The 24,046-nt window shown below is 41.7% G+C and overlaps 1 protein-coding gene and 1 non-coding gene across 5 annotated transcripts in view; both read right to left on the bottom strand.

Annotated features, from left to right (window-relative positions):
• The window catches only part of tle2b (TLE family member 2, transcriptional corepressor b), a 143,825-nt gene that overhangs the window by 82,541 nt on the left and 37,238 nt on the right, over positions 1-24,046 (bottom strand). The window lies entirely within an intron of this gene.
• On the bottom strand, positions 5,687-5,759 carry trnak-cuu (transfer RNA lysine (anticodon CUU)). The gene has a single exon. It is a non-coding gene; the product is annotated as a tRNA-Lys (tRNA).

The following is a 24,046-nucleotide window of genomic DNA, read 5'->3' as shown; positions in this document are numbered from 1 at the left end:
GAAAGACAGAGAGAGAGAGAGAGAGAGAGAGAGAGAGAGAGAGAGAGAGAGAGAAAACATGATAGAGAATGAGAAAAAGAGACTACAGAAAGTAGAGAGTGTAGAAAAAAAAGTGAGAGCAAGCAGAACAAGAGGGAGTGAGACAGAGAGTGATAAAGAGAGATTAAGAGAGAATGTGTGTGTGTGATGAATTGGTCTTGGTGACACACTCAGTCTCAGCAGGCAGACAACCAGCACAGTGTGAGTGATGGAGATGAAATCTGACTCAACTGCTCTCTCTCTCTCTCTCTCTCTCTCTCTGTCTTTTCCTTTCTGTCACACCCACACTCGCTTGCTCCCTCACACTCACTCCCTCGTTCACCACATTCGCTCCCTCCCTCACCCCCACTCATCTCTCCATGTGCGATTCAATTCAGCACTGCTCTTTTTCTTCCATTTCGCTCACTTGATCATTTCTCACTCTGTCTCCTTATCTGTCTCTCCTGCACAGCTCTTCTGATCCCTCCTCGCTTTTCTCTCCATCTCTCCTGCTCTATCATTATATAAACTCCATTTCTCTCACATCATCTCGGGCTTATACCCCTGCCATCCTCTCTCACGCCCTCTCTCTCTCTCTCTCTCTCTCTCTTTTTTCCTCCCTGAAAATTTCTACCTTAGCGACCTGTCTTTGTCATGAAAAACTTGCTGTTTTTGTTCTTGATACTCACATCAAAAACAAAAGACGCAAACAAAAGGAGCATAATTTAGATTTTTAAATAAAGCTAAGCCACACAATGAATTCATCTTACATCATAATGAGTGTGCATTGTGCTCAAAATCACTGAAATATAAACTCATTCCAGGACTACTGACAAGATTACATTTCAAGTAATTCCTCCTCTGGATTTGAATTAAAGTAGTTTTATTGGACCAGCCATAATTGGTTATATTATTCCCAAAGCTAGAACTATTCCGTATTCCATTAACAGTATTCCCGAAAATAACAGGAACAATATTTTCAAAGGGGCGGCACGGTGGTGTAGTGGTTAGCGCTGTCGCCTCACAATAAGAAGGTCCGGTTTCGAGCCCCGTGGCCGGCGAGGGCCTTTCTGTGCGGAGTTTGCATGTTCTCCCCGTGTCCTCGTGGGTTTCCTCCGGGTGCTCCGGTTTCCCCCACAGTCCAAAGACATGCAGGTTAGGTTAACTGGTGACTCTAAATTGAGCGTAGGTGTGAATGTGAGTGTGAATGGTTGTCTGTGTCTATGTGTCAGCCCTGTGATGACCTGGCGACTTGTCCAGGGTGTACCCCGCCTTTCGCCCGTAGTCAGCTGGGATAGGCTCCAGCTTGCCTGCGACCCTGTAGAAGGATAAAGCGGCTAGAGATGATGAGATGAGATGAATATTTTCAAAGGTAGGCGTTAGGCAGATGTTAGCTGAAACTCGCTGTTTTGAAACATAATACCCATATATAATTATGTATGGGTATTATGTTTTGAAACATAATACCCATACACTCCTTCCCTTCAGAGCCATGACTCCCATACACACTCAGTTTACTATAGACTACAGATGCTTACTATAGACCATAAATCTGTTTCTATGACTATTGTTTATCTATCTGTATATATGGATGCATGAATTATTTTTTTAAAAGGACACTATGGGTAGGCGGCACGGTGGTGTAGTGGTTAGCGCTGTCGCCTCACAGCAAGAAGGTCCTGGGTTCAGGGGCCGGCGAGGGCCTTTCTGTGTGGAGTTTGCATGTTCTCCCCGTGTCCGCGTGGGTTTCCTCCGGGTGCTCCGGTTTCCCCCAAAGACATGCAGGTTAGGTTAACTGGTGACTCTAAATTGAGCGTAGGTGTGAATGTGAGTGTGAATGGTTGTCTGTGTCTATGTGTCAGCCCTGTGATGACCTGGCGACTTGTCCAGGGTGTACCCCGCCTTTCACCCATAGTCAGCTGGGATAGGCTCCTGTAGAACAGGATAAAGCGGCTAGAGATAATGAGATGAGATGAGACACTATGCGTCTTGATATGTTTTAAACATTTTACATGATGAATCCTGCATGGGGAATGATCAGTGCGATATGATGTGGTGGCGCATCCTCTTTCACTGAGACTGAATGCCACACTGAAACATGGAAGAGGTAGAAAGACAGTTGCTACGTTTACATGCACAAAACATTCAGTTTTTACCCTTATTCCAAAAGAGACAATACTCATACTATGCTGTTTACATAGCTAATGAAAATTTATGTTCGGCTAATATTCCGATGAGCGTAAAATGCCCCATATTGGTTTCTGTACAACACACAGAGCTGACAGTAAACAGGCAAGAGGCTATGTGTCGCAAACTGCAGAAAAAAAAAAACAAATTGAGACCTCAGTGGAGCATTTTCCAAATGTGCTGTATACATGACAAAAAGAATGCTCTTAAACGCAAATAATATCGACATATCCCATGTCTTAACCGGAAAATGGTGAATTCAGAATAAGGCCAAATTCAGACTATCCAACAAGAATGTTCTTTGTACATGACCTGTATCAAATTCTGAATATTGTCATGTTTGCAATAATAGTGGAATATTAGTGTGCATGGGGTGGCACGGTGGTGTAGTGGTTAGCACTGTCGCCTCACAGCAAGAAGGTCCTGGGTTTGAGCCCGGTGGCCGGCGAGGGCCTTTCTGTGTGGAGTTTGCGTGTTGTCCACGTGGGTTTCCCCCAAAGGCATGCAGGTTAGGCTAATTGGTGGCTCTAAATTGACTGTGAATGGTTGTCTGTGTCAGCTGTGCGATAACCTGGTGACTTGTCCAGGGTGTACCCTGCCTTTTGCCCATAGTCAGCTGGGATAGGCTCCAGCTTGCCTGTGACCCTGTAGGACAGGATAAGCGGCTACAGATAATGGATAGATGGATGGGTTAGTGTGCATGGAAATGTACTGAATGAGTAAGAAAACTCTTTACATATTAACATTTCTAAATAACAGTACACAAAACAAAATGTTGCATTTTTTTTCTCAGTACACAATAGGCTTCAACAATCAAGCTGTACACAAAGACAATTATTGCTAAATCATTTGCCAGAGCATACACAAAACGTGGCATTCCTGAAAATCCAGTTAGTCGTGGAAAATATTTGCATCCTGTCAGGTCTAGCTTAACAAATCATGTAATACGTTACTGCAATTTTGCATATGAGTTTATTGATTACACTGTCAAGTTTAAATTGTTTGTTTATTTCAATTGCAAACTTAATTAACATTTTGTGAATCTTGTTAATTTCATAGTAATGACTTGGGGGGGAAAAAGCAATCCAAACCAAATCCATAAATTAAGACAAAGAAGACTATCCATTCAGTGAAGACAAAAGAAATGGTGTTGTATGAAGGAGGAAGAGTGGACTGTATGTGTGTCTACGGCAGCTGATGCTCTGCAGTGGCTGAGGTGCATTACTGGACGATTTAGTGCAAGCTGCACCTAGGAGGCGCTCTTTCTCCATTTTGTCATTTTCAGCTCTCTGTGAGCTTTGCTGTTTATTGAGTTTTATCAAGTCAAGTCAACTTTATTATCAAATACGCTATACATGCTCGACATACAGCACAGATGAAATATCAGTCCTCTCTGACCCACGGTGCAAACAGGCAATGCAATAAATAAAAATAAAATAATTGAAAAAAACAAACAACAATATAAACAGTATAAACACTCTAGATAGGAACTAGACATAGACTAAACACTCAGACAAACAATATAAACAGGATAAATAAACAGTATAAACACTAGATAAAACAAGACATAGACTAAACACTCAGACAATATAAACAGTGTAAACACTAGATAAGAACTACACACAGACTAAACACTCAGACAGACAATATAAACAGTATAAACACTCTAGATATGAACTAGATGTAGACTAAACACTCATATATACATATATATATATATATATATGTATGTATGTGGGTGGCACGGTGGTGTAGTGGTTAGTGCTGTCGCCTCACAATAAGAAGGTCCGGTTTCGAGCCCCGTGGCTGGCGAGAGCCTTTCTGTGTGGAGTTTGCATGTTCTCCCCGTGTCCGTGTGGGTTTCCTCCGGGTGCTCCGGTTTCCCCCACAGTCCAAAGACATGCAGGTTAGGTTAACTGGTGACTCTAAATTGAGCGTAGGTGTGAATGTGAGTGTGAATGGTTGTCTGTGTCTATGTGTCAGCCCTGTGATGACCTGGCGACTTGTCCAGGGTGTACCCCGCCTTTCGCCCGTAGTCAGCTGGGATAGGCTCCAGCTTGCCTGCGACCCTGTAGAACAGGATAAAGCGGCTAGAGATAATGAGATGAGATATATGTATGTATATACCAGTATGTATATACACACACACAAATTGGTTCAAATAACCAAACAGTCAAGGGCACTTGAGGTATAGCAGGTAAACATGAAATATGAAATAAGCAGTATAAACAAACTAGCAGCTGTTAAGATGAGGTAGTGCGGAATAGTGCAAATGAGCGAGGTAAAGTGAGATGTGCGGTCCCTGAGTTCAGTGTGTTAATGAATGATGAAATGTATGTATGTGTGTGTGTGTGTGTGTGTGTGTGTGTGTGTTGGGGGGGGGGAACTGTGAGGATGACGTCAGATGCTGAAGTCTCATAGTTATAGTTGTCTAATTGAATGAAAAAAGCAACTGTGCCATGAACACATTCTGTCTTTTACCTGCTACTGATATTTATCAACGTACACACATGAATACAAAGAATATCAGCCAAATGTGTTTGTAAAGCTGGAAGGAATTTTAGTTCAGCAAAAAACATTTACACAAGTTTACAAAGACTGATAAATGAGGTTCATGAGGCAAATGTTCTGAACCACTCCAGCCATACTGGGACTGGTGCACCAGTTTCACTGAATCGTCCCTTGTGATTACATGAATTATAGTTCTGCGCACTCTCTGTCTCTCTCTTGCACACACACACACCACAGGTCTGAAAGCTTAATACAGTAAAAGCACTGAGCACTATGGCCCCTGCATTATTGGTAATAGAGTGTGAAGTCTTAAACACACTTCCTAAAGGCTTGGCCCTGTTCAGCCTTGAGTGAGGCCAGAGCTATCAGTCAGACCCCCTGCAGTACTACTGTAATACGCCTCTGATCCAACATTAACACTTTATACCACAGTTGTGTGTCTCTGTGCATGACCTCTGTGGTACAGCCACAGTGTTATCTCAGCAGAAATGTAGGGTAACGTTTTAAAAATGTTTATATGACAGTGATCCGATTTTATACTGAATATTAGACATCCACCATTCACAGCCAGCCATTCAGTTAACTCTGGGGCTCTGCACAAATTCTCTTCTTGTTTGAAATTCAAAACAGAAGGAAAGGCAGCATTTTTGACACCTGAAGTAATGTCCTTTTGAATTAATCAACACTTAAACTCATTGTCCGTTATTCAGGTGCGTGAGTGTAGGCGGCCGTGTGCTAGTTTTGGAATAACAAACATTAGATTCATCTTAAATCTCATAATGCACGCTATTAATGTCTGTAGGAGGCCGGCTCAGTGCAGTATATTTCACAGAGACAGAAAGTAAAAAAAAAAAAAAAAATAAATAAATAAAAAGAGACATCCAGAAAATTGGTTAATTCCATCTCTGTCAGAGGACTACATGCAGTTTTTGTCTAAGTCTTAGAGCGAGCTGCCAAAGAAAACAGCACTCGCCCAACGTGGGGCTCGAACCCACGACCCTGAGATTAAGAGTCTCATGCTCTACCGACTGAGCTAGCCGGGCTATTAAAAAAAAAAAATGCCCATACATGCCTCTATAAATCATTCACAGAGTGCTGGAAACACTTTCCCTGCAAAATCACTGTTTAAATTCTGAGCTGTGCAATTACATTCATAATTAAAACCAAGCAGTGGTTTATAAATCTCAAAGGAAAAAAAAAAAAGACTTTAGCTGTGGTGTAAAAAAAAAAAGTCATAAGTAATATTAGAATAATAGAAACACTGAATTAAAATGAAAGTTTTTTGGGAAAAATGTTTTTAATCAAACTATAGTAAGTGAAAATTAAAAACATCTGCTTTTAAAGTCTTCAATGCCTATGAGTCCTACTATTAGTCATAACTAGCATTAGCATAGCAATGTGAATGGTTCTGCTATTATGTGTGCATTTTAAAAAAAGAAGCATCTTATAAATTATCTTTTCACTTTTTACTAAATTCATTTTCCTTCATTCCTTTACTACAAAGATACTCTTTCACTTCCAGTATATTCAGTTTAGTTGACAAGGTACTTTAGGATATACTGTAGCTTAGGCCTGACAGAAACAAACTCTTACTTTTAACTCAGCTAGTCTGAGAAATGGAAATTCAAAACTCGGATTTACGTCATGTTCGACCTCAGTGTGTTCAGCTACAAACGAGAAAACACAGACAGCTCTATGCTCAGTTCTGTTATCAACAATCTAGCCAGCTAACGTTAGTGAATATGATATGATACATGATATATCAGTGGGGCTTGAAAGTTTGTGAACCCTTTAGAATTTTCTATATTTCTGCATAAATATGACCTAAAACATCATCAGATTTTCACACAAGTCCTAAAAGTAGATAAACAAATGAGACAAAAATATTATACTTGCTCATTTATTTATTGAGGAAAATGATCCAATATTACATATCTGTGAGTGGCAAAAGTATGTGAACCTTTCGGATTAGCAGTTAATTTGAAGGTGAAATTAGAGTCAGGTGTTTTCAATCAATGGGATGACAATCAGGTGTGAGTGGGCATCCTGTTTTATTTAAAGAACAGGGATCTATCAAAGTCTGATCTTCACAACACGTTTGTGGAAGTGCATCATGGCACGAACAAAGGAGATTTCTGAGGACCTCGGAAAAAGCGTTGTTGATGCTGATCAGGCTGGAAAAGGTTACAAAACCATCTCTAAAGAGTTTGGACTCCACCAATCCACAGTCAGACAGATTGTGTACAAATGGAGGAAATTCAAGACCATTGTTACCCTCCCCAGGAGTGGTCGACCAACAAAGATCACTCCAAGAGCAAGGCGTGTTATAGTCGGCGAGGTCACAAAGGACCCCAGGGTAACTTCTAAGCAACTGAAGGCCTCTCTCACATTGGCTAATGTTAATGTTCATGAGTCCACCATCAGGAGAACACTGAACAACAATGGTGTGCATGGCAGGGTTGCAAGGAGAAAGCCACTGCTCTCCAAAAAGAACACTGCTGCTTGTTTTCAGTTTGCAAAAGAAAACGTGGACAAGCCAGAAGTCTACTGGAAAAATGTTTTGTGGACGGATGAGACCAAAATAGAACTTTTTGGTTTCAATGAGAAGCGTTATGTTTGGAGAAAGGAAAACACTGCATTCCCGCATAAGAACCTTATCCCGTCTGTGAAACATGGTGGTGGTAGTATCATGACTTGGGCCTGTTTTGCTGCATCTGGCTTGCCATCATTGATGGAACAATGAATTCTGAATGACACCAGCGAATTCTAAAGGAAAATGTCAGGACATCTGTCCATGAACTGAATCTCAAGAGAAGGTGGGTCATGCAGCAAGACAACGACCCTAAGCACACAAGTTGTTCTACCAAAGAATGGTTAAGGAAGAATGAATTTAATGTTTTGGAATGGCCAAGTCCAAGTCCTGACCTTAATCCAATCAAAATGTTGTGGAAGGCCCTGAAGCGAGCAGTTCATGTGAGGAAACCCACCAACATCCCAGAGTTGAAGCTGTTCTGTACGGAGGAATGGGCTAAAATTCCTCCAAGCCGGTGTGCAGGACTGATCAGCAGTTACCGGAAATGTTTAGTTGCAGTTATTGCTGCACAAGGGGGCCACACCAGATACTGAAAGCAAAGGTTCACATACTTTTGCCACTCACAGATATGTAATATTGGATCATTTTCCTCAATAAATAAATGACCATGTATAATATTTTTATCTCATTTGTTTAACTGGGTTCTCTTTATCTACTTTTAGGACTTGTGTAAAAATCTGATGATGTTTTAGGTCATATTTATGCAGAAATATAGAAAATTCTAAAGGGTTCACAAACTTTCAAGCACCACTGTATATTTACCTCATCAAAACAGCGAATTGTACAGTTAATGTAATATATTTTAACAAGCAAATATTTCTGTATACTGGTTGATCTAATGCATAGGTTCCCATCCCCAGTACTGGAGAACCTCTTGTATTGCACAATTTAGTGTCTTTTCTTCTCTAACACACTTCAATTCAGGAAGTGCTGCTAATCTGCTGACAAATTGAACCAGGTGTTTTGGGAGCAGGGAAAACACTAAATGTGCAGGAAAGGGGGTACTCCAGGACCAGGACCCTGTGATCTAAAGGAAACACTTGTATATACCTTAATTCATTTTCTATACCACTTATCCATTGCAGGTCACAGGTGAGCTGGAGCCAGTCATAGCTGACATTGGGAGAGAGACAGGGTACGCCCTGGACAGGTCGCCAATCCATCACAGGTCGAACACAGGAAGACAGCCAGCCAGTCACACTCACATTCACACCTAGGGGCAATTTAAAGTAGCCATTTGACCTAATCTGCATGTCTTTGGACTGGGAGGAAACCAGAGCACCCGGAGAAGGCCACACAGGCGCAAGGAGAACATACAAACTCCACACAGAAATGCCCCAGTCGACCTGAAGATTAAAAACTACAACCCCAATTCCAAAAAAGTTGGGACAAAGTACAAATTGTAAATAAAAACAGAATGCAATAATTTACAAATCTCAAAAACTGATATTGTATTCACAATAGAACATAGACAACATATCAAATGTCAAAAGTGAGACATTTTGAAATTTCATGCCAAATATTGGCTCATTTGAAATTTCATGACAGCAACACATCTCAAAAAAGTTGGAACGGGGCAATAAGAGGCTGGAAAAGTTAAAGGTACAAAAAAGGAACAGCTGGAGGACCAAATTGCAACTCATTAGGTCAATTGGCAATAGGTCATTAACATGACTGGGTATAAAAAGAGCATCTTGGAGTGGCAGCGGCTCTCAGAAGTAAAGATGGGAAGAGGATCACCAATCCCCCTAATTCTGCGCCGACAAATAGTGGAGCAATATCAGAAAGGAGTTCGACAGTGTAAAATTGCAAAGAGTTTGAACATATCATCATCTACAGTGCATAATATCATCAAAAGATTCAGAGAATCTGGAAGAATCTCTGTGCGTAAGGGTCAAGGCCGGAAAACCATACTGGGTGCCCGTGATCTTCGGGCCCTTAGACGGCACTGCATCACATACAGGCATGCTTCTGTATTGGAAATCACAAAATGGGCTCAGGAATATTTCCAGAGAACATTATCTGTGAACACAATTCACCGTGCCATCCGCCGTTGCCAGCTAAAACTCTAGAGTTCAAAGAAGAAGCCGTATCTAAACATGATCCAGAAGCGCAGACATCTTCTCTGGGCAAAGGCTCATTTAAAATGGACTGTGGCAAAGTGGAAAACTGTTCTGTGGTCAGACGAATCAAAATTTGAAGTTCTTTATGGAAATCAGGGACGCCGTGTCATTCGGACTAAAGAGGAGAAGGACGACCCAAGTTGTTATTAGCGCTCAGTTCGGAAGCCTGCATCTCTAATGGAATGGGGTTGCATTAGTGCATGTGGCATGGGCAGCTTACACATCCTGGAAAAACACCATCAATGCTGAAAGGTATATCCAGGTTCTAGAGCAACATATGCTCCCATCCAGACGACGTCTCTTTCAGGGAAGACCTTGCATTTTCCAACATGACAATGCCAAACCACATACTGCATCAATTACAGCATCATGGCTGCGTAGAAGAAGGGTCCGGGTACTGAACTGGCCAGCCTGCAGTCCAGATCTTTCACCCATAGAAAACATTTGGCGCATCATAAAATGGAAGAGATAACAAAAAAGACCTTTGACAGTTGAGCAACTAGAATCCTACATTAGACAAGAATGGGTTAACATTCCTATCCCTAAACTTGAGCAACTTGTCTCCTCAGTCCCCAGACCTTTACAGACTGTTGTAAAGAGAAAAGGGGATGTCTCACAGTGGTAAACATGGCCTTGTCCCAACTTTTTTGAGATGTGTTGTTGTCATGAAATTTAAAATCACCTAATTTTTCTCTTTAAATGATACATTTTCTCAGTTTAAACATTTGATATGTCATCTATGTTCTATTCTGAATAAAATATGGAATTTTGAAACTTCCACATCATTGCATTCCGTTTTTATTTACAATTCGTACTTTGTCCCAACTTTTTTGGAATCGGGGTTGTAGAACCTATTTGCTGTGAGGTGGCGGTGCAGAGCACCATCATGTCACCTATACAGTACAGTACATTACAACTCAGTTTAAAGTAAAGAAGTGCTAATTTGTTTACTGTTGATGCTGTGAGAAGCCACGTTAATATGGTGTTATGGGCTAAACTCAAAAGGAATTTCATAATTGAGTGGATGTTTTCTGAATTTTCTTTCAGCAATTCATTACACTAGTAGTGCTAACTGTGTCTCTTACGTTACTATAGGCTATGGATTTTATTTCTTTCATTACACATTTTCACACTGTGTTAATGCAAAATTTAAGGAATTTTTTTATTAAGTTTAGACTTATAAGCCCTGTGATGACCTGGCGACTTGTCCAGGGTGTACCCCGCCTCTCGCCCGTAGTCAGCTGGGATAGGCTCCAGCTTGCCTGTGACCCTGTAGAACAGGATAAGTGGCTAGAGATGATGGATGGATGGACTTATAAGCTTGGCAATCACTAAACTACTGACTGTTGGCTAACAGTAATAAAACTGGCAACAATGCGTATTTGATAGTTTGTTACCGATGTAGTGGATACAATTTCCATTTTGCACCTTCGCTGATAAACAGTAGCTATAGATTTATTGTCAAAACAAACTTATTTAATTTAGATATCAAGCTAGTGCAGTGAGGCAATATGTTTCTCTCAATCTGAAGGAGAGTTCTTTAAAAAATACTTTATTTACTGGCAAGGTTTACATATGCTTTTAAAAAGTTCAATGTCAGCTTCCTTTTCTGACTGAGGACGTGGACACAAATGAAATGAGTTGTGCGTTGATATATTTTATAAGGAAATAGGCATTTTTATGGATCCTCATAAATGCATGTGTACGTGGGAGAATATTGTAATTTGTCCATGATTCTCAGTCAACCTACTTTTTTTTTTTAAAAAGCGGACATGTTATGAACATCTGACTTTTTCAGTGCTTGTGCACATACATTTGGGTATCTGGAGTCTACCAACCCATAAACTCTGAAATAAGACACCCAGTCAGTTTCTTTGTTGTGCCCATTTCAGAAAATGTGCTTCAACAAGTCATTTAGATTTGGCTCCTCTTTCTATGTCACAAGTGGAGCTCATTAGAATTATCCCGCCCCTCACTTGAGTATCTCCACACATGTCTTGAGAACTGCCTTTGTGAATATTCATGAAGAAAGTGCTGCCTGATTGGCCAGCAAAAGGGGGATGGGGTGAACAGCGGCTCATTATCATTTAAAGGAACAGGCGCTCAAACTGTCTGTTTTGAACAGAGCTGTTTAGACAGAGTGAGAAGGGAGCTGTGCCCAGCAAACACACAACATATGATGTAGTGGTTTGGTAATGTCAGGGAAATACGTCGTCGTTACGTAGTAGGCACGTCCTAATACAACGTAGTGGTAATACATAACGACAACGTAGTGGTAATACGTAATGGACTGGCGACCATCCAGTGACGTATGTCCTACTACGCAGTCTACATGTTGTGTGTATTTTCTATTTGACGATCGATGTATTAATAATTTGCTTCCGTACATTTTGTTGTATGTCTCTATTGCCGCTTTTCCACTACAAACGCGGCTGAGTTGGGCTGAGCCGTGCCGTGCTGAGTTGGGCTGAGTCGAGCTGAGCGGGGCTATTGAAGTTGCATTTCAACTACAACCGCGCTGAACCGTGCTGGCTGGAAGTGGGTGGACACATTGGGTGGAGTTAGCGAAAGTGGGTGGACGTCACGTGATGTCGTTAAGCAGCGCAAACAGTGACATCAGTGAGCTTTTAAGCGGTAGTCTCACGACCCGGATAGTAAACAATAAACATGGAGGACATGGAGTCGTTAGTGTTGCTGGTCTTGGTTCTGTGGCTTGTTGTCACCGACAACGCCAACAGATACTGGCAAGAGCGTATAGATGAGGCGAGGCGCATAAGGCTTCAGAAATTCTCGTAATTCGTAATTCTTCTTCTTCCGGGTTTACGGTGTTTACAGATCCCAGCGTGCTCGCGGGGCGTGTGTGGGCATGTGAGGACACTCCTCCTCACCAATCAGTGCACAGGGGAGTGTCTGCTCACGCCCCCAGCCTCACTCGGCTCGCTTTGGCTCGCTTCAGCCCCACTCCAAAACCGTGCGAGTTTTAGGGGCTAAGCAGGGCTGAAGCGAGCCGAGTCGTGCTGTTCTTTGGTAGTCGAAACGCGAGCCGTGTCGGGCTGAAGTGAGCTGAAGCGAGCTGAAGTGAGCTGAAAAAGAGTAGTGGAAAAGGGCCATAAGAATAACATTAGCAATGTGATCTTGGTCTATTGATGAATTGATCGTATTTGAACTTTAAAATAGCGCTGAATGAGGCCATTTCAATTAAATAAAAGTTCGTAGATTCATGATTTTGCAGTTTGTCTCATCAGTTTATCTGCGTTGTAACCCTCTAATATAACTATTAGTGGTATTTTTTTTATCCAAAATCATGTTCGGTACATGCAAAACTTTAACTGAAGGGGAGGACTTTCACATGATCCGTGATTGCCAGCAAATTATTTCCGTGACCCGTGATTTGAGCCTGTTTCTATTCCTGTGATGTGTGATTGATCTGATTCGGAAACCAGAGACAGCTGTTAGCTCTTTCACTGCTAGAATTTCTATTATTGAATACTGGTTCACCATTAAATATTTTCTAGAGCCAGAACAAAAATAATGGTTGGCATGTGTGTAAATATTGCAGTCAGTCTCTGTAGGTTTTTATGCCATTTTAGTGTAATGTAATATTTGACCAGCGGCCATCATAAAAGTGCAGAATAATACCTTTAAGTTCCTTTGCATATTCATGATTACATTTGATTCAGGTAATGCATGTATTAATCTTCTATTTCATCCTGTGAAACTACAACACATGACCTGTTATGATTGTCAAGTGTACGAGTACACACAGTTTATATATATATTAAAAATTTATTTATTTTTTCACATTTCTAACCTGGGTGGCACGGTGGTGCTGTGAGCGCTGTTGCCTCACAGCAAGAAGGTCCTGGGTTCGGGGCCGGCGAGGGCCTTTCTGTGCGGAGTTTGCATGTTGTCCGCGTGGGTTTCCTCCGGGTGCTCCGGTTTCCTCCGGGTGCTCCGGTTTCCCCCACAGTCCAAAGACATGCAGGTTAGGTTAACTGGTGACTCTAAATTGACCGTAGGTGTGAATGTGAGTGTGAATGGTTGTCTGTGTCTATGTGTCAGCCCTGTGATGACCTGGCGACTTGTCCAGGGTGTACCCCGCCTTTCGCCCATAGTCAGCTGGGATAGGCTCCAGCTTGCCTGCGACCCTGTAGAAGGATAAAGCGGCTAGAGATAATGAGATGAGATGAGACATTTCTAACCTAGCCTGGCTGATGCAGCTATTTTTTTTTTTTGTGAAATAAATGCACCGACTATCCAAAATATTGTTGCTTCTTCCATGTTTTCTGCATAATATTACTCTGATTTTGTAAGGTAGTAGAAAGGATGTGAAAATTTAAGGTGGTGAGAACGTGCCCATATGAGTGTGAAAGTCCCCATAGGGTAGTAGGAAGGTCCACCCAGGGTAGTGGGAAGGTCCCCATAGGGTAGTGGGAAGGTGGTGGGTATGTAATTTCTCTACGTTACTTTACTGCGTAGTAAAAACGTTGCTGGTAGTCCAGAATTTTATGTAGTAACTACGTAAAAACACTACGTCACATCTACCAAACCACTACGTTGTAAGTACGTAGTTACTACAAAAATTGTTACCTGGGTGGTGTTTTATCTTTATGGTATTTTGAACAAAGCATGTCAGATATTTCATTGAAACTTCAGGGAACTGTGTCAATTTGTAGAATTGACATGTCACCTTTAAAAACCCAGTAGGCCTCCTTCCATTTATAAATTAGCTATGTGAATGCAATGAGGGATTGTAGAGAAAGGTAGAAGAAAAAAGGTGCAATATTTGACCAACACACCTTATTTGTCATAAATATGGGAGAAAAATTAAAAGCATTTTTTTTTCGCGGTACGGTTTCCATCAAATCCTGCGCTCTGATTGGCTGGCGAGCGGGTCCGTATCCTACGATACGGACCCCGGTTACGGACCTCTGGCAACTTGCTTGTTCACAACAACAACAAACATAGTAGCATTTTTTGTCAACATTTATCTTTTTTTATAAGATTTATTTATAAGACTATCAAAAATCTTATACATTTTTGCCAGGATTTCTCAGGAGAATAGCATTAATTTTACAACATGGACAGTGATAATGACAGTCTTTACGGCGAAAGCGCGTTTTACTACCCTGAGGAAGAAGAAATAAAAGAAAACATTTCAGGAGAAAGCTAAAAACCTGTAACTGTTGCTAACACCAAGCAAAAACATGGCTGAATCCTGAATGACTCCTATTTGTATAAATAGGGGACTACATAGGCAGCAAAATGTAGTTTTTTTTCCTGCCATGGAAGTGCACTTGTATACCGAGGAGGAAGCCATTTGCATTACAGCCATGAATGAGGATTCAAAATGGCGGCTCGCCTCAGCTCAGCTCGGTTTTCCCTTTCAGGTGCTCTCATTTTCTGTTAGAATTTGGAAAGAAAAAATTAAATATATTATTTACCGGCGGCACGGTGGTGTAGTGGTTAGCGCTGTCGCCTCGCAGCAAGAAGGTCCGGGTTCGAGCCCCGTGGCCGGCGAGGGCCTTTCTGTCCGGAGTTTGCATGTTCTCCCCGTGTCCGCGTGGGTTTCCTCCGGGTGCTCCGGTTTCCCCCACAGTCCAAAGACATGCAGGTTAGGTTAACTGGTGACTCTAAATTGACCGTAGGTGTGAATGTGAGTGTGAATGGTTGTCTGTGTCTATGTGTCAGCCCTGTGATGACCTGGCGACTTGTCCAGGGTGTACCCCGCCTTTCGCCTGTAGCCAGCTGGGATAGGCTCCAGCTTGCCTGCGACCCTGTAGAAGGATAAAGCGGCTAGAGATAATGAGATGAGATATTATTTACCAGCTTAAGGTCAGTCCGTATGGTGAAATACCGTGACCTCGGCCTTGAATACTGACCCTGGCTCAGAGGGCCTCAGTCAGTACTTTCAAGACCTCAGCCACAGTATTTCACGATACGGCCCTCCCAGCTGGTAAATAACATATGTATGCATGGTGTATTTAATTTTCACTTCCATTTACTGCTTCACTACAAATGTTGGTCAAATGTTCCAGATTTCCCAACAATCTCTCATTACCTTTGAATAAACATATAAAGGAGAACTAGGTGGAGTAGTAAAATAAAATTTCAGCTTGTCTAAGAAATTTAGACTATTTGGACTGTATCCATGTAAAATAACAATCTATTTTTGTTTTGCTGTTTGATTTTTTTTGTCACATTCCTGCTCTCTCTTATTCGTATTGCTAACACTTGTACTTGCACATCTGAAGGATCCAAAATGATATGAAGGTAGGATACGTTGGATTGGTTGATCTTGGAATATAATAAAATGCTCCGGGACAATGAAAATTCCAATGGAGTGAACTAAACATGATGGGTAAATTACTGAAATCTCATAAAATCTGGGTGGCAGGATGTGGCATTGTGGGATTTATTGGGCTCATAATGACCACCCACTACCTCTCTTAACTTACATAATCTGCCTTCATGTCACTGCATTCTTGTTGTGTGTGTGTGTGTTTGGTTGGGAACAGATTGCACACGGCATGCGGTGGATGTAGCTCGGTTCAGCACGGCTGAGCCTGCCCCCATGCCGATGCTGCAGTGTGTGCATGAATATGTGTGTATGTGTGAGTGTATGCATAGTCTAATGAGTCCTACACTCTAAGGAGTGTGTTAAGTGTCCTCTGGTTCAACTTGGCAGCTGGTTGCTGTCCGAATGTACTGCTGCAATATGTCCGGCTGTGATGCTGAACATTCATCACGCAATGTGCGTGTGTGTGTGTGTGTGTGTGTGTGTGTGTGTGTGTGTGTGTGTGTGTGTGTGTGTGTGTGTATTTTTGTTCACTACTGGGGCATATACAGGTTTGCTCACAGCAATAGAGGCCAAGCAATATTTAAGAGTTTCATTAAAAAAAAAAGTTTGATGATTTAGATGTTTACTTATAAAAAAATTAACATTTGTTTAAAAATTAAATTTTAAAATTTTAATATTAAATATGAAACTAGAACAGCAAATCACCTGTATTCAGTGAGTTTGCAGTTTAATTTGTGTAAACATTGTGGTAGCTCATGATATCCACAATATCTCAGAAAAGCACACTGTGACATCTCATCTCATCTCATCTCATTATCTCTAGCCGCTTTATCCTGTTCTACAGGGTCGCAGGCAAGCTGGAGCCTATCCCAGCTGACTACGGGCGAAAGGCGGGGTACACCCTGGACAAGTTGCCAGGTCATCACAGGGCTGACACATAGACACAGACAACCATTCACACTCACATTCACACCTACGGTCAATTTAGAGTCACCAGTTAACCTAACCTGCATGTCTTTGGACTGTGGGGGAAACCGGAGCACCCGGAGGAAACCCACGCGGACACGGGGAGAACATGCAAACTCCACACAGAACGGCCCTCGCCGGCCATGGGGCTCAAACCCGGACCTTCTTGCTGTGAGGCGACAGCGCTAACCACTACACCACCGTGCCGCCCCACATATCAAAATATCAATATTATATCATCATAACACTGAGCACTACACTGAATATGAACCAACACTACTAAAACCGTATAAAGTTTTTTTTTTCCACAGTTCCCATTTTTCATCTGTTTGGAGTAGTCTGGTTATGTTCATTATTATTACTAATATAAAGTGCTTAGGGGTGTAAAGATTCAGCAATTCAAATTGGCACACTGGCTTCAATATTTAGGATATGGCTTTTGAGATTTTGCCCTGAATTTCTCTCTTTTGAATCATGCGTCTACTTCACTGTGTGATAATGAATCTTGAGTCTTCACTGGAACTGGTTTATGTGGAATTGTGAGAAAAATACTCATTTTTCATCTGTAAAAGCACCTTCCTCCGGGGTTTATATCTGGATTTTACAGTGTCTTCATTTGTACTAGACAATGCTTTCGTTAACGTTATCAAAAGTTTATCATGATGTCATTCTGTCCGACCTTACGATGGTATTTTTCTGTCTAACGGCTATATTAGAAATGCAAATGAAGAGAGTCTGGATTGGATGGTGAGTGATAGTGATTAAGTCATTTCATATAGACATTTGTCGGTACAGAGGCACAGGTGGAAAAAGACACACACACACACAGAAGAAGAAGACTTCGAAGGGCATTTGTGACTCTGCAGAGTCACTGTTTGGAATTCTTTGAAGAGAGGACATGGGGAGTGAGAAACTTTTAGTCATTCTGACGAGGAATTTTTGCCATTGTTGGACTGTTTAATTATGAATGATTTTACAATGAATCATTTTAAACTGCTGCTTATATCTTTACTCTTTTATCTATCTTATATATCAGACAGTAGAACATATTCCAGGATTCGTTTTGTATAAAAAGATGTCAACATTCCCAACAAGAAAATCCTAGCAGGAATAAAGTAAATCAGCATTTTACCACAAAATCTCTAGAGCAAGTTGTTGAAAGGAATGGCTTCATGCTAACAGTGTAAGTGATACTGGGTGAACTGATATCTGCAGAAATGTTTGGATTTAAAACAAGCAGCTGAGTACACAACTGTTACAAATTTAACATACAGTAAGTACAGTGGTGCTTGAAAGTTTGTGAACCCTTTAGAATTTTCTATATTTCTGCATAAATATGACCTAAAACATCATCAGATTTTCACACAAGTCCTAAAAGTAGATAAAGAGAACCCAGTTAAACAAATGAGACAAAAATATTATACTTGGTCATTTATTTATTGAGGAAAATGATCAAATATAACATATCTGTGAGTGGCAAAAGTATGTGAACCCAGGGCCGCTGACAGCTTTGGCTGGGCCCGGGACAAAATGCTCTGAATGGGTCCCCCCCCCACCCGGGCCAACCCACACACACATCCACCTCTCTTATCCCAGCCTCTACTCACTCCAACCCTTAAATGACAGGTATTCAAAAACCATTCAACCGGTCAACAACCATTTCATTTTAGCATTTCAACTTTTTTACAGTTTTAACATTTTAACAAAAAAAAGCCCAAAACCAGCAACCTCACACACATTGTGATCCTGTGAAGTAATCCCCAATTTCACTGACTCTTTCCTCCCTGTACTGTAACGGAATAAGAGGTTACTGTTATTTTGTATCCTTTAACCGAACGCCATTAAATGTATTCCGTTACGCCCCAAGCCTGCATGCGACAGCCCCCGCAATGCCTTCCTAAACTCGTGGATAGTCTACTATAATCACGCGATTGGGGTGCTCTTGAAGGAGCAGTGATGGACGGGGGATTTCGGGCAGGGCTGGGGGCAAACATAGTATACTGTGCGTGCGTACTGTCCAGTGTGAAAAGCAGAGAAGAACACACCGCTCGAGAAACGGCGGGATATGATTGCGGGCTAATGTGAATATTCTTAGCTTCAGTCAGATATATGAAACACAATGTTATTAAGCCGTTGTGGTTATGAAATGATTCAATGCCCTGTGCGTTTGATATGGTGTTCAGTGTGACTTGCTCTCCCCTCGTTTGTAACATGAATTGCGTGCCGCGTGTGCCTTGGTTGGGGTTACTTTACGGGGCTGGAAAAAGTTGGCTGTGTCTTACCTGGCTCAGCTGCCCCACTGCCTTTGCTAGTACCTGCTGCATCATCCGAATCTTTTTTAAAATATTTATGCAGTGAGCCCCTGAGTCTCTTGTTTTCTTCCTCTCTTTTTCACTTTTCTTTTCTGTGCTCCTGACTTGTGCATGTTGGCAAATGGCACGCACGCTGATTGTCGAAGCGCTATGATCGAACAATGTCGTTTTTTTCCCCTTAATCAAAGAGTCAGACCAAACCATTTTTGCATTAGGGGTGGTAGGGGGTTCTTGACGCCTTTTTCAAAGACAATAAAGGCAAAAGATCTAGAAATCATTTATTGAATGCAAATATAGCACATTTCTCCCCCAAATCAACACATTTTGAAATGAAATAAAATAATTTAATCGCAACTTCATGAGAGCCCAGTTCTGGGCCCTCCCCATTCCTGGGCCCGGGACAACATACCCGTTTGTCCCCCCCTGTCGGCGGGCCTGTGTGAACCTCTAGGATTAGCAGTTAATTTGAAGATGAAATTAGAGTCAGGTGTTTTCAATCAATGGGATGACAATCAGGTGTGAGTGGGCACCCTGTTTTATTTAAAGAACAGGGATCTATCAAAGTCTGATCTTCACAACGCATGTTTGTGGAAGTGCATCATGGCACGAGATTTCTGAGGATCTCAGAAAAAGCGTTGTTGATGCTGATCAGGCTGGAAAAGGTTACAAAACCATCTCTAAAGAGTTTGGACTCCACCAATCCACAGTCAGACAGATTGTGTACAAATAGAGGAAATTCAAGACCATTGTTACCCTCCCCAGGAGTGGTCGACCAACAAAGATCACTCCAAGAGCAAGGCGTGTAATGGTTGGCAAGGTCACAAAGGACCCCGGCGTAACTTCTAAGCAACTGAAGGCCTCCCTCACATTGGCTAATGTTAATGTTCATGAGTCCACCATCAGGAGAACACTGAACAACAATGGTGTGCATGGCAGGGTTGCAAGAAGAAAGCCACTGCTCTCCAAAACGAACATTGCTGCTCGTCTGCAGTTTGCTAAAGAAAACATGGACAAGCCAGAAGGCTATAGGAAAAATGTTTTGTGGACAGGTGAGACCAAAATAGAATTTTTTGGTTTCAATGAGAAGCATTATGTTTGAAGAAAGGAAAACACTGCATTCCAGCATAAGAACCTTATCCCAGCTGTGAAACATGGTGGTGGTAGTATCATGGTTTGGGCCTGTTTTGCTGCATCTGGCTTGCCATCATTGATGGAACAATGAATTCTGAATGATACCAGCGAATTCTAAAGGAAAATGTCAAGACATCTGTCCATGAACTGAATCTCAAGAGAAGGTGGGTCATGCAGCAAGACAACGACCCTAAGCACACAAGTCCTTCTACCAAAGAATGGTTAAAGAATAAAGTTAATGTTTTGGAATGGCCAAGTCAAAGTCCTGACCTTAATCCAATCAAAATGTTGTGGAAGGACCTGAAGCGGGCAGTTCATGTGAGGAAACCCACCAACATCCCAGAGTTGAAGCTGTTCTGTATGGAGGAATGGGCTAAAATTCCTCCAAGCCGGTGTACAGGACTGATCAGCAGTTACCGGAAACGTTTAATTGCAGTTATTGCTGCACAAGGGGGTCACACCAGATACTGAAAGCAAAGGTTCACATACTTTTGCCACTCACAAATATGTAATATTGGATCATTTTCCTCAATAAATAAATGACCAAGTATAATATTTTTGTCTCATTTGTTTAACTGGGTTCTCTTTATCTACTTTTAGGACTTGTGTGAAAATCTGATGATGTTTTAGGTCATATTTATGCAGAAATATAGAAAATTCTAAAGGGTTCACAAACTTTCAAGCACCACTATATATTTACCTCATCAAAACAGCGAATTGTACAGTTAATGTAATATATTTTAACAAACAAATATTTCTGTATACTGATTGATCTAATGCATAGGTTCCCATCCCCAGTACTGGAGAACCTCTTGTCTTGCACAATTTAGTGTCTTTTCTTCTCTAACACACACTTCAATTCAGGAAGTGCTGCTAATCTGCTGACAAATTGAACCAGGTGTTTTGGGAGCAGGGAAAACACTAAATGTGCAGGAACTCCAGGACCAGGGCCCTGTGATCTAAAGGAAACACTTGTATATACATTAATTCATTTTCTATACCACTTATCCATTGCAGGTCACAGGTGAGCTGGAGCCAGTCATAGCTGACATTGGGAGAGAGACAGGGTACGCCCTGGACAGGTCGCCAGTCCATCACAGGTCGAACACAGGAAGACAGCCAGCCAGTCACACTCACATTCACACCTAGGGGCAATTTAAAGTAGCCATTTGACCTAATCTGCATGTCTTTGGACTGGAAGGAAACCAGAGCACCCGGAGAAAGCCACACATACCCCTTTTCCACCAAATCAGTTCCAGGGCTGGTTCGGGGCCAGTGCTGGTGCTGGTTCACAACTCGTTCAACTTGCGGGCCAGTTGAGAACCAGTTTGCTTTTCCATAGCTCGCAGTGCTAAGGGAAGCCACGTCATTATGTCCTGTATACGTCAGTTACGTCGTTGTATACGTCAGTTACGTCGCTACATTTGCATAAACCTTGGTGCGAATATCGAAGCAAAAACAACACAGATAATAATGGATGACTTCGCGCTTGTACAGCTGCTGCTTCTCGTCGCTTAAAAATGGCGATCTTTCGCAGTCTTGTTATTGTTGTTGGTCTTAACAACTCCGCCCCCCCGCTGACGTAAGCGGTTCTTTCCTCTGGCCCAGCAGAGAGTTGGTGCTAGCCTGGAACCGGTTTTTCTGGCCCCAGAGCCAGTTCTTTGTCAGTGGAAACAGAAAACCCGGTTCCAAACTAAGCACTGGCCCCGAACCAGCCCTGGAACTGCTTTGGTGGAAAAGGGGCAACAGGCACAAGGAGAACATATAAACTCCACACAGAAATGCCCCAGTCGACCTGAAGATTAAAAACTAGAACCTATTTGCTGTGAGGTGGTGGTGCACAGCACCATCATGTCACCTATATACAGTACAGTACATTACGACTCAGTTTAAAGTAAAGAAGTGCTAATTTGTTTACTGTTGATGCTGTGATAAGCCACGTTAATATGGTTTTATGGGCTAAACTCAGAGTTGAGGAGACCGTCCCAATTTTCCAAGAAGGAATTTCATAATTGAGCGGATGTTTTCTGAATTTTCTTTCAGCAATTCATTACACTAGTAGTGCTAACTGTGTCTCTTACATTACTATAGGCTATGGATTTTGTACTATCTTGAACTGACAGATGTAGTGTTCATACTATAGACTGTAGACTCAACAATGACGGAATGAAATCCCCATATACTTTAAACAAAAACACCACAATCTACACACCAGAATTGACATGATACATGAACTGCATCTCCACCTCCTTATTGCCTGCAGATAGTTAAATGAACTTGTGACCTCATTTTAAAAATGTTTACCACAGAGCCTAGTCATCTAGTCACAGTGTCTCCAGTCATTAACAAACTTACCAGAGAGAGAAGCAACCCAGTGACCTCCATTCAATCAGAGCCACTTCTACTAATCAAACAAACAAAAGCACTTAAGCTGTGCTTATTGAATCCTCAACGCAAATCCAAATTATATGACAATTTTTAAGCAGTTACTACTACTACTTAGTAACATTCAAACATCAAGAGTGTGTGTTGAATATAATATATGAAAGCTGGCGATATATTAATTTATATATATGAAGGCCAGCAGGCGGCACGGTGGTGTAGTGGTTAGCGCTGTCGCCTCACAGCAAGAAGGTTCTGGGTTCGAGCCCCGTGGCCGGCGAGGGCCTTTCTGTGTGGAGTTTGCATGTTCTCCCCGTGTCTGCGTGGGTTTCCTCCGGGTGCTCCGGTTTCCCCAAAAACATGCAGGTTAGGCTAATTGGTGGCTCTAAATTGACCATAGGTGTGAATGGTTGTGTGGCTCTATGTGTCAGCCCTGTTGGTGACTTGTCCAGGGTGTACCCCGCCTCTCGCCCATAGTCAGCTGGGATAGGCTCCAGCTTGCCTGCGACCCTGTAGAACAGGATAAGCGGCTACAGATAATGGATGGATGGATGGATGGATGAAAGCCGGCACCCTGGAAAGAAAGTCCGTAATCGCTCACAGGCATTATGGGAAAATTCTGGCCGCCAAGGAACCAATCAGAGCACACAATTTTACTGGAAGTAGCTCATGCCATATAATAACCATATTTATTAGTGACACCACCAAAAAATGTTTGGCCAAAAATGGTCACAGACAAAAAAGATGAGGATTTTGATCTAAAAACTTAAATATGCCTACAGTGAAGTGGCAAATCAGACACTTTGCAAATAATGTTAATGGTGATGATAATTAAAATACCCTGTTTTTTTTATTTTTTTTACTGGCCCTCTACTGCTCAGTCCTTCTTGGAGACCCTTTTGAGACAATTTGACAGCAGAACAGTGAAAATATCAACTATGTGGACATTGGACAACTGATTTGTCAAAGGATTATATTGAAATGTACTGTTCAGGTTTTTTTTTTATTGTTTACTGAGCATTACTGCTGAATCACTTAAAAATCAACCATCCAGCTGAGTTTTCATGATTGCCACAATTCCTGATTGCACAGCTGGTAATAGTATTATGTACCGGTATTCCCATACCCTGTTTAAACCTGAAATAGCGGAAATGCTCATTTCCCTGTCCAGAATAGCTAGCCATTCTGGAAGATTAAACCATTTATCTCAATAATTTAAAATGGGGGAAAAGGATAACGTCCAAGCATAGTCTTAGTAGTTGAGGGTTAAAAAATTTTGCTCAGTAGCCTGACGGTGGTTCCTTGCTATCCTTGGGATTGAGCCTTTTCTAACCATTGTCTTAAAATCAATTCTTGCAAGGTAAAAATTGGGCATCTGACTTCGACACAGTCACCAAATCCCACTATAGTCCTATGATAAAACCAGTGGGAAAAAATGTCTACTAAAAACACCTGTTGTTTTGCTTTATGGCCAATAATAAGATATGCACCTGGACTGTCCATGGAATCCAACAAAACATTG

Source organism: Neoarius graeffei, chromosome 15 (assembly GCF_027579695.1).
Source record: "Neoarius graeffei isolate fNeoGra1 chromosome 15, fNeoGra1.pri, whole genome shotgun sequence".
Classification (NCBI taxonomy): domain Eukaryota; kingdom Metazoa; phylum Chordata; class Actinopteri; order Siluriformes; family Ariidae; genus Neoarius; species Neoarius graeffei.
The sequence above is the reverse complement of the archived record's forward strand: the minus strand, read 5'-3'. Positions and strand labels throughout refer to the sequence as shown.